Here is a 9012-nt window from a genome sequence, read left to right on the forward strand (position 1 = left end):
TCAAAATCTTCAAAAATACTTTGACTTTGGATTTTGTAATTATTTTGTGATACAGTAATTTACTTAAATCAAAATTGCTGATGCTTCCGCCTGGTTTTATCCTAGGTTCCTGTGAGGCTATTTCTTACTTTCTTAGCAGCTCAGCAGCCTGTTTATAAGTGGATATATTATTTAAAATAGACTCCTAAAGGAACATTAGCATTAATTCATTTTTACATGACACACTGCGATTTTAGCTTACTGCCTGATTTAAGCAAAAAAAAAATCATTCTAAAAATATCTTATTGTTTTGCAAAATTTAAGTGCCATCTGTGTCCGGGTAATTTTTCAGAAATAAGAAGATAACTGAACTTGGACCAGACATTTCAAATCAAGGGTTTTCCATATTCTTTTGATGACTTGTAATTAGAAGAGAAGAGTAATTGTTTACAAAGAGTAGGTGCAGCTAATGTAATAAGCGAGAAGATTTTCCTTCATTTCTCAAAGAAATCTATGTTCACGTGCATCTCTATGTTGATATCCCGCCTCCCTCTCCCTCGCCCCTTCCCCCCTCCTTCCCCCTATCCCCTCCCTCTCCCTCTCTCTCTCCCTCCCTATGTGTGTGTGTGTGTGTGTCAGTGTGTGTGTGTGTGTAAACAATACTAACCAAAGGAAAAAAGGCTAGCAATTTCAGAGTGAGGGACATTACAAAGAAGAGAGGTTGATGGAGGAAACAGGGGAATGGTAGCAGAGAGCAGAGAAGGGAAGAAGTGATGAAATTATGTTTTAAATAAAAATGTATAAAAAGTTATAGTAAACTTTTGAAGCTAGAAGCTGGCCCAGATCCATGACAAATCAGATAGGATGTATTTAAACAAGGGAATGGGAAAATGAATCAATCATTAGAATGTGAAGCTCAGTACCCACATAAATATGTCAGGTGGAGCATATGATTATAGGCACACTTGGAATGCATGTATAGACAGTTCCCTGCCTGAACAGAGTAGCTTAATCCATGAAGTAGCACGACATTTGTGAAGAAACTATAGAGGTTGTCCTTTGGCCTCACAAACACACCCCTCAACACAAACACACATACACACATTTGTGAGGGCAGACATGCACTGTGCACTCAGAAAATTATGAAAAGAATAGATGATAATAATTATAAAGCACTTTAAAATGTATTCAAACATTCAAAAATAAATGCTGGAGAAAATGTGGTGAGAAGTTTACCCTCATTGACTACTGGTGGGATTGCAAACTGTTGTAGCCACTTGGAAAATCAGGGTGGAGAATCCTCAAATAAATAAATAAATAAATAAATAAATAAATAAATAAATAAATATACTATGTGACCCGGCTAAACCACTCCTTGGCATATGCCCAAAGAACTCAACACCTACCTCACAGATATTTGCTCAGCCAGGTTCATAGCTGTCCAAGTAACATTAGATAAGAACTAGAAACAACCTAAATGTCCTTCATCAGGATTTTTAATGAAATGTAGTATACATACACTACAGAATGCTGTTTAGCTGTAAAGAAAATTGAAATTAAATTTGCAAGTAATGAATGAAACTGGACAAATTCATATTGACTGAAAGAACCGAGATCCAGAAATACAAATGATACAAATGTTCTCATACTAGGAATTTCTGAAGTTCCCAACTCCAAAACTTCAGATTTGAGTACATAATCTGGATTAACAAAAGAAACTAGAAAAGCAAAAAGAAATCATTGCAGGGGACCGGTGAGAGAGCAGTAGATAAGCCAAGAAAGAGCATGGTAAATGAAAGTCCCTATTTTATTTGCTAAAACACTTTCAAACCTAAGAAATGAGCCTTATGAATGCTAAATTATTTTTTGGTTTCTCTGAGCATTCCCCATACTTTTAAAAGAAAAGAATTAAGCCAATATATCACACCCCAATATTGCATTAATGCAAGGAGAGTTTTAAATTGAAGCTACTTTGTAATTCTTTATTTTAATGCACCAATATTATTTTTTGAGGACATCATTTTAAGAGAACTCATTGGACCATTAATTTTCATAGAGTTCTATATTACTCTATTTGTTACCAGGAAATTCAGACCAATGTAGCTTGGAAATAAAAATTGCTTTCTGACCAAAAATAAAGGTCACTGTGTTTAGATATTTCTCTTTGTTTATTCTAGAAAAACTAATTGTAGACTGTTTATGCTGGTGACTTAGTACTTCTAATAAAATTATGGAGAAACATTTGGCTTCAATATTTAATCTGACTGAGCTCTCATTTAGTTTTGATTAATGTGCTTTATCTACTATTGTTTTTAAACATAAAAATGTTGTTATTTCTGTATATAAATTCAAAAATAAACAAACATTATGCAAACTTTTATGAATAAAACTGGCTATACTTGGTAGGAAGCAATCATCAAAATGGAAGAAAAATGTATTAATTAGAAGATAGGATTCCTATTTGCAATAGACCACCGCAATTGCAGCATAGGTTCTAAAAGGTAAGAGAGCTTTTGAGCTATTTTAAGTCCTCTTGGTATAAGTGTGTAAATTTTTGCGGCTATGCATATGAGTGCAGGTGGCCAGAAAAGGCAAAGACATCAGATTCCCCTGGAACTGGAGTTGCGGGCAGCTATGAGCTTCTCATATAGGTGCTATAAACCAAATTCAGGTCCTCTACAAGAATGGTACAGTGCATGTTCTTCCTCATAGAAGAGTCTCTCCACTCCCCACAGTTGGTATCCCGACTGAAATTATTGAAGTTGTTTAGTGATCAGTATCTCTGTGTCAGTATTGTAGTTAATATACACTAAAGCACAGTGTGATCGACGTGATTGGTAAAGTGGGACCTATTTGAAAACAAAAGAATGCACTACATTCGTTTCTACATATTCCAAAGTGGGGAATAGTCCACAGAGAAAAACAAGATAAAACAAAACTCATAACTGAATATGCACTATAAGGAACAGTATTTTATTAGTGGATCAGTTTATAAGCTTCTTCATTAAAGACAGTGCACAGTGTTTGAATTTTGTAAGCATATATTTCAGCACTTTCAGAGAAATAGGATCTATTATTAAAGGATTTTTAGCATATTTATTTTGCATTACTATGCATATTAAAGTGTAACCATGTAGAACAATAATCAATAGCATGGTGACATTCATATTTTTAATTCATGCAAGACTGCCTGGAAATGGTTTATATTTGATATTGCACAGAAGTTAATAATGGATGATATGCATAAATATGCTCATCTGGGACTTATATTTAGCTAGAGCTTGAATTTCAACATAATCAAGCAGCTTAACTTTTTAAAAATGCTTGATTTTTCTAAGAATTTTGCATAGAGTTATCTGCCCAACTGTAAGCAGTAAGTCTGTTCACAGGGTCTGAGTGAGGCCAGAGTCCAGCAAATGGCTCAGTACATTCTTTCTGTTCCTTAGCTGGCAGACTGAAACTGTTATTCGCTGATTCTTTTTGGGACATGTGTATCATATTTTGTAAAGCCTTGGCTAGTGTCCTGCCTTAGACTCCCAGGTGGTTTGATTACAAAGATAGCCAAAGTCTGGAAAATTTTGTATTTTAATAATTTATGAATAATACTTTTTTGATAAAGCAAATATTTTTTAAATTACAACTACACAAATTAAAATTGAGATTAAGAAGAAGTTTGTTAATACATTTTTGAAGGCAAGACTAGAGGTTGGATCGATTTAAAGTTCGACAATTAGTCAGCAAATGACTACCTCATTGAACCTGCAAATCCTGAACAATATTTATGATGTCAGAATTCTAAAAATCCTTAAACATTTGACAGAAAAACTGAGAGATAATCTAAAATGAAAATTAAAAATGTAATAATATTATAATCACAGTCTTATAATAAATAATATGAATTGGTCTTTGAAGGAAGTGATGTAACAGAAAATATAATTAATGAATTATTCTTCTTTAAATAATTTGAATTAAGGAAATCAAATTATTAACTCATTGACACATATATGAGTCCTACTTGCGTCTCTAAACTTGAATAAAGTTTGGAAACATCATATTAAAATAATTATTGTTTTTTATTTAACAATATGAATGCATGTGGTCAGCATCCACAAAATATACACAGTAAAATGCATGTCCCTACCTACATGGGAGATGTATTTACATTAATCTGAGTTATCCATTTAAACTTTTAAATTCCCTATCTTTCAGCCATACCCTTCACTTCAGTTTTGAGAGACATTATGGAGTAGAGTAGGAAAACATGAGGAGCTTGACAGAATTTTAATTATCCTAACTCATTTGAGTGCCACTTCAGTTAATTCTCCCATAGACTGATAACAAAATAGTCACTTGTGATGTGCAGATAATTTGTTTTTGTTTACTCCCTACACAGATATGATATTTCATTATAGGTTTTGACACTTATTTTCCCTGATTCTCTTTCTGTACTCAATCTTGATTTTTTTCACTGAATCCAGAGATGATAGCTTGCATTTGACTTTTATTATTTTCTTATCCTTTAATGAAGACCTCATATTTTTCATTAGCTTTGTATGAGTATTGTATTTAATCTATGAGTGATTTATTTAGATAAGAGTCTCAACTAATCCCAGTGATTATGTTGATATTTAATGATTACTTTTTGCACGTCACTTTTAGTGTCCTCAGTTTGAAGTGTTTAATTATGGATTTAAATCCAAAATATTTAATTAAACATGAAATGCTGGCTATCTCTCTATTGAAGAATTTGCTCTTTAGATAGTTTGAACAAATTACCAAATGCGCATGTAATATTTCTACTATAGTACTGCTACAGACTTCACCCCAAATTTTTGTTAAAGACCATGTCCCTTTTTAATATTCACAGGACTAAAACAAATTTAATATCTTGAAGAATGGGAACCAGAGTTTATCGGAATGGAAACACTGCCCTCAAAGCCTGCATTTGACAGGGACTCTAAGTAATTATTTTGCTTTATTTACAGAAATTGTACATTGTTAGGGTATTTCAGTTAGTATCACTTTTTCTCTTTTTACTTCAATTTTTATCTCATCAGCCTCCCTCAACTCTACTCATAGAATTCCATTATTCAAAAAATTCCCCATTACTTCCAAGACAGTATCTGCATTTCAAAACATGTTTTTTGTAGTTATCACCTATAGTCTGGCCCTTGATTCTTATTACCCTAACAAAATTCATCCCATGATCACATAAGACTGTTTTTCTCTGTCCTCTTGCTATCTAAGTTTATTTTACACGATGAGGAAAAGCCCTGAGTAACTAACTAAAAGCCCAATCGACTCATGTTTAAACACTTCCTCTCTAACAAACCTCCTTGACTATTCACAGACACAGACAGCTTGTCCTTGCTTTATTTTCTTTTTTTTTTTTTTTTTTTTTGGTTTTTCGAGACAGGGTTTCTCTGTGGCTTTGGAGCCTGTCCTGGAACTAGCTCTTGTAGACCAGGCTGGTCACGAACTCACAGAGATCCGCCTCCCTCTGCCTCCCAAGTGCTGGGATTAAAGGCGTGCGCCACCACCGCCCGGCCTTGCTTTATTTTCTTATAAGTCTCATAGAGTTTACACCACATCTGTCAGGTACCATTCATGGATTCTTAAGCACATTATTCTCTGTCTTGTTTTCTCTAAATCTGTACCATGATGACATTTTTTTATCTAAAGCTGAAATCAAAATATCCCTGAAAAAAATTCTTTCCTTTTTTTTTGTCAAAATACTGCAAAATTGGCATATTCTTTGCTTAATCAGAAAAAAGTAAAACAAAACTGATTTTTTTCTAGTGCACCATATATCATAGCAATCTGCATATTTTACTGAAGAAGTGCTATTATATTTCATTGCAAGTTGCTTCTACAAATGCTGCAAAAATATGAAAATTGCACTTTTGTCTCTTTTATAATTATATGGAAACTAATGTTTAGGTACCTTGAGCTGTATGCTAACAGTGAAGTAGCAGCAGACCTACCTCTGCTTAACGACACTGCCCAAAAGACACATACTCCTTGTTGCTATGCTCTGATGTGCACATAGAATACAAAACGAGTGCCTTAATTAGATGCTATCAAGAAAACTTCCTTAGTAAGAATCACGATGGAAAGTAAGTTGAATATAGGGAAAGTTAACTTGATATAATAACAAATAAGGAATCTGATATGGCAATTTTTAGCAGCACATAGAGAATCTAAAAAAAAAAATGTTCTCTATTAACAAGGCTGTACAACCAGGAAGGAAAAAAGAAAGTTAAAAGAAGGAAGGACATTAGAGTAAGAGATGGAAGGGTTAGGTGCTAAAATCATCTTCCTCTCAAATTTGGACCATGAAGCTCAAAAGAATTCTGCTCGAAACGTCTGTTTTAAGCTTTTCAATATCCTGATATCTCACGGAGAAAGCTTCCTCCATTCTGAGATGATTCAAACAAACATTTATACTGAGCCCATCCAAGTTCCCGCACATAATTCAATGTATAAATGGGGCACAGGGGCAGTCTAAAACGATTCCCGATTATATGAGAATGTAAATACAACATATGGCTTTCGAAACCAAGAGACTATGTGACACTTATCATCTTCATCCAGAGTTGAGGATTTAGCTCCATAATTAGAGAACCAGAGAATCCCAAGTGCAGAGGCAGATGGAGCAGATAATATAGAATAATCCAAGTTCTTTCCAAGGACTTAAAAATTGAGAGTACCCAGTGTCACAGGCTGCTTTTGAAAAATCTCCTGAGGTAATTTGTATACGCTCTCACATCCACTTATACATCAGGTGTATTAGATATTGCAGACTGACATAAGAAAAAAATACCACAGAATAACCTGCTTATAGGCATGACACATTGTTTTCTCAAACTGTGCTTATATGATGTAAGTCTAATATCAAGAGAACTATTCTGTAATATCTATGTAGGTCTGTACTGATGCCTTGTAGTTGTCCTTCTCATACTATATATTGCCACCTTTCTTATATTTATAGCTGTGTAGAGAAGAGCTCTGCTGTTGCTTCTTAGCCAAATAAGGACGTAAGTGTTTGGACTAAGATCTTCCTTAACCTCATGAGTCACTGTGATGTTCTTCTTGTAAACCTTGTTTTCAAATATAATAATGGTTTGGCTTAAGTCTTCAATATATTTCGGGAGACAGAATTGGGTCAAGAACATAAGATTTCACTGATTTCATGGAGAACCTTGGTGCCATTCATTATGTAGATATGTTCGAACAAACCTAATTTCATCACAAACTTCATGATTTGACCAGGTTGACTATTGGTATATCAGATATATAACTTCACATCCAACCAGAACAGTGTGTACAGTGAAAATATCACTATGTAATCCAAATCAAATTTTAAAAAAAAGCAGCAATGATCTTGGAAAAAGTACTGTATAAGCTCATTATTAATTCACCATGTTTTGTTCATTCATAAGTCTTTATTTTGCCACAGAGAACTGCAAAGGAATCTCCTTAAATCTAACAAGACCTTGCTCACTATTCCTTAGGACAACTTCTTCCCCCATCTGAGAGTATTAATAGATGAGGTTGTTTTATTATCAATTAAAAATTAACTGCCAAATAGAGAGAATCTTAGAAACCATAAAACTGGGAATATTAAATAAACCAGTCCACAATCCAGAAATCATTCCAGCACAGAGGTCCAAAAGGTTGAATAATAAAAAGAAACTAACAAAAAAAAAAAAACAGTTTCTTGAAATTTAACTTAGTTTGAAGTATTTCTGTCACAACAAGACACAGTAATTGACTTCAGAGTTTTTTTTTCTTTCATTTTGTTTTTGTTATTGTTGCTTGGCTGTTAGAAAAAAAAACATGTCACTTTGGGTCAATTACAAAATATTACTTTGTCTAAACCTTATTTCTGAACACTCTTTCTTTTTGTCTCTCTTCCTTTCTCTCCTTTCTCCCTCCCTCTCCCTCTTCCCTACTCTCTCTCCTTCTGATTATGTACTCACAATAGCTGCACTGTAAACCGCTCCTTCTGCTATGGCCTCCCTGCCCTGGTGGTCTGGAACTATTTGCTGAAATAAACTCTTTCTTCCTGAAGCTTATTTGGTGGGGGGCGGCATTTCATCAAAAGTAGGGGTAATAATTAAGGCAGAAGTATTTTATTCACCACATTGACAATCACTTCTCAAACTCCTGGGCATGCCTAATTATGGGACTGATTATCTTACTGAACTGTTGTATAATTTTATATAACAATAGTCACAACATCTCGTTTCAAGACAAAACTCAGGCACAAAAGTTCCTTGATGACTATTAAGAACAAAATGAATTGGTACAGAGTAATCTTATTGACGTTAGCATTTGAATAAAATGATTTATAAAGAATATTTACAAATATGAACTTAAAATATTATTTTGGTTCACTTACCATGTAATTTTAACAATTTCACAGCTATGTTTTATTCCTGTGCATATTTATAACTCACTGGTCTACATAGTTAACATATTGCATATAGTCTTTTTAAACTATTTATCCATATAAAAGTCTGTTTTACATATATATATATATGTATTCAGTATATTTCTTATATCAATTCTAAATAGAATGTTAACTGACCTTTCAAAGGTGTTTTAATGGTTAAGTCTTACAAGACAATTTAATGTGGCTGATTGCTTAGATTTAAGTCAAAATATACAAAACACCTCTATAAAAATAAGAGATACCATCTTTATCAAGCATATATTCATAATTAGTTTATTTTTAGACAAGAAATCTTCGTCCTAGATAGATAATTAACATGTGGCCAAAGGCTTTATGTTACCAGAAATTGCTTATTATAACTTTATGATTATTAATTGTCATAAGACAAACTTATCATAGGCTGAGGTGAATGGAAATGACAATTATCACATAAAAAATCTTCTTTTCCAATCATTACGTGTTATATCCTTCATTTACTCTTTTCCTTTTAGGCTGGTATTATACTATAGCCTTGTAAACGTCCCCCCATTCATCATTTCTGCATCTGCATATTCAACCAAACACCAACCAAAATG

Source organism: Chionomys nivalis, chromosome 3 (genome assembly GCF_950005125.1).
Source record: "Chionomys nivalis chromosome 3, mChiNiv1.1, whole genome shotgun sequence".
Lineage (NCBI taxonomy): Eukaryota > Metazoa > Chordata > Mammalia > Rodentia > Cricetidae > Chionomys > Chionomys nivalis.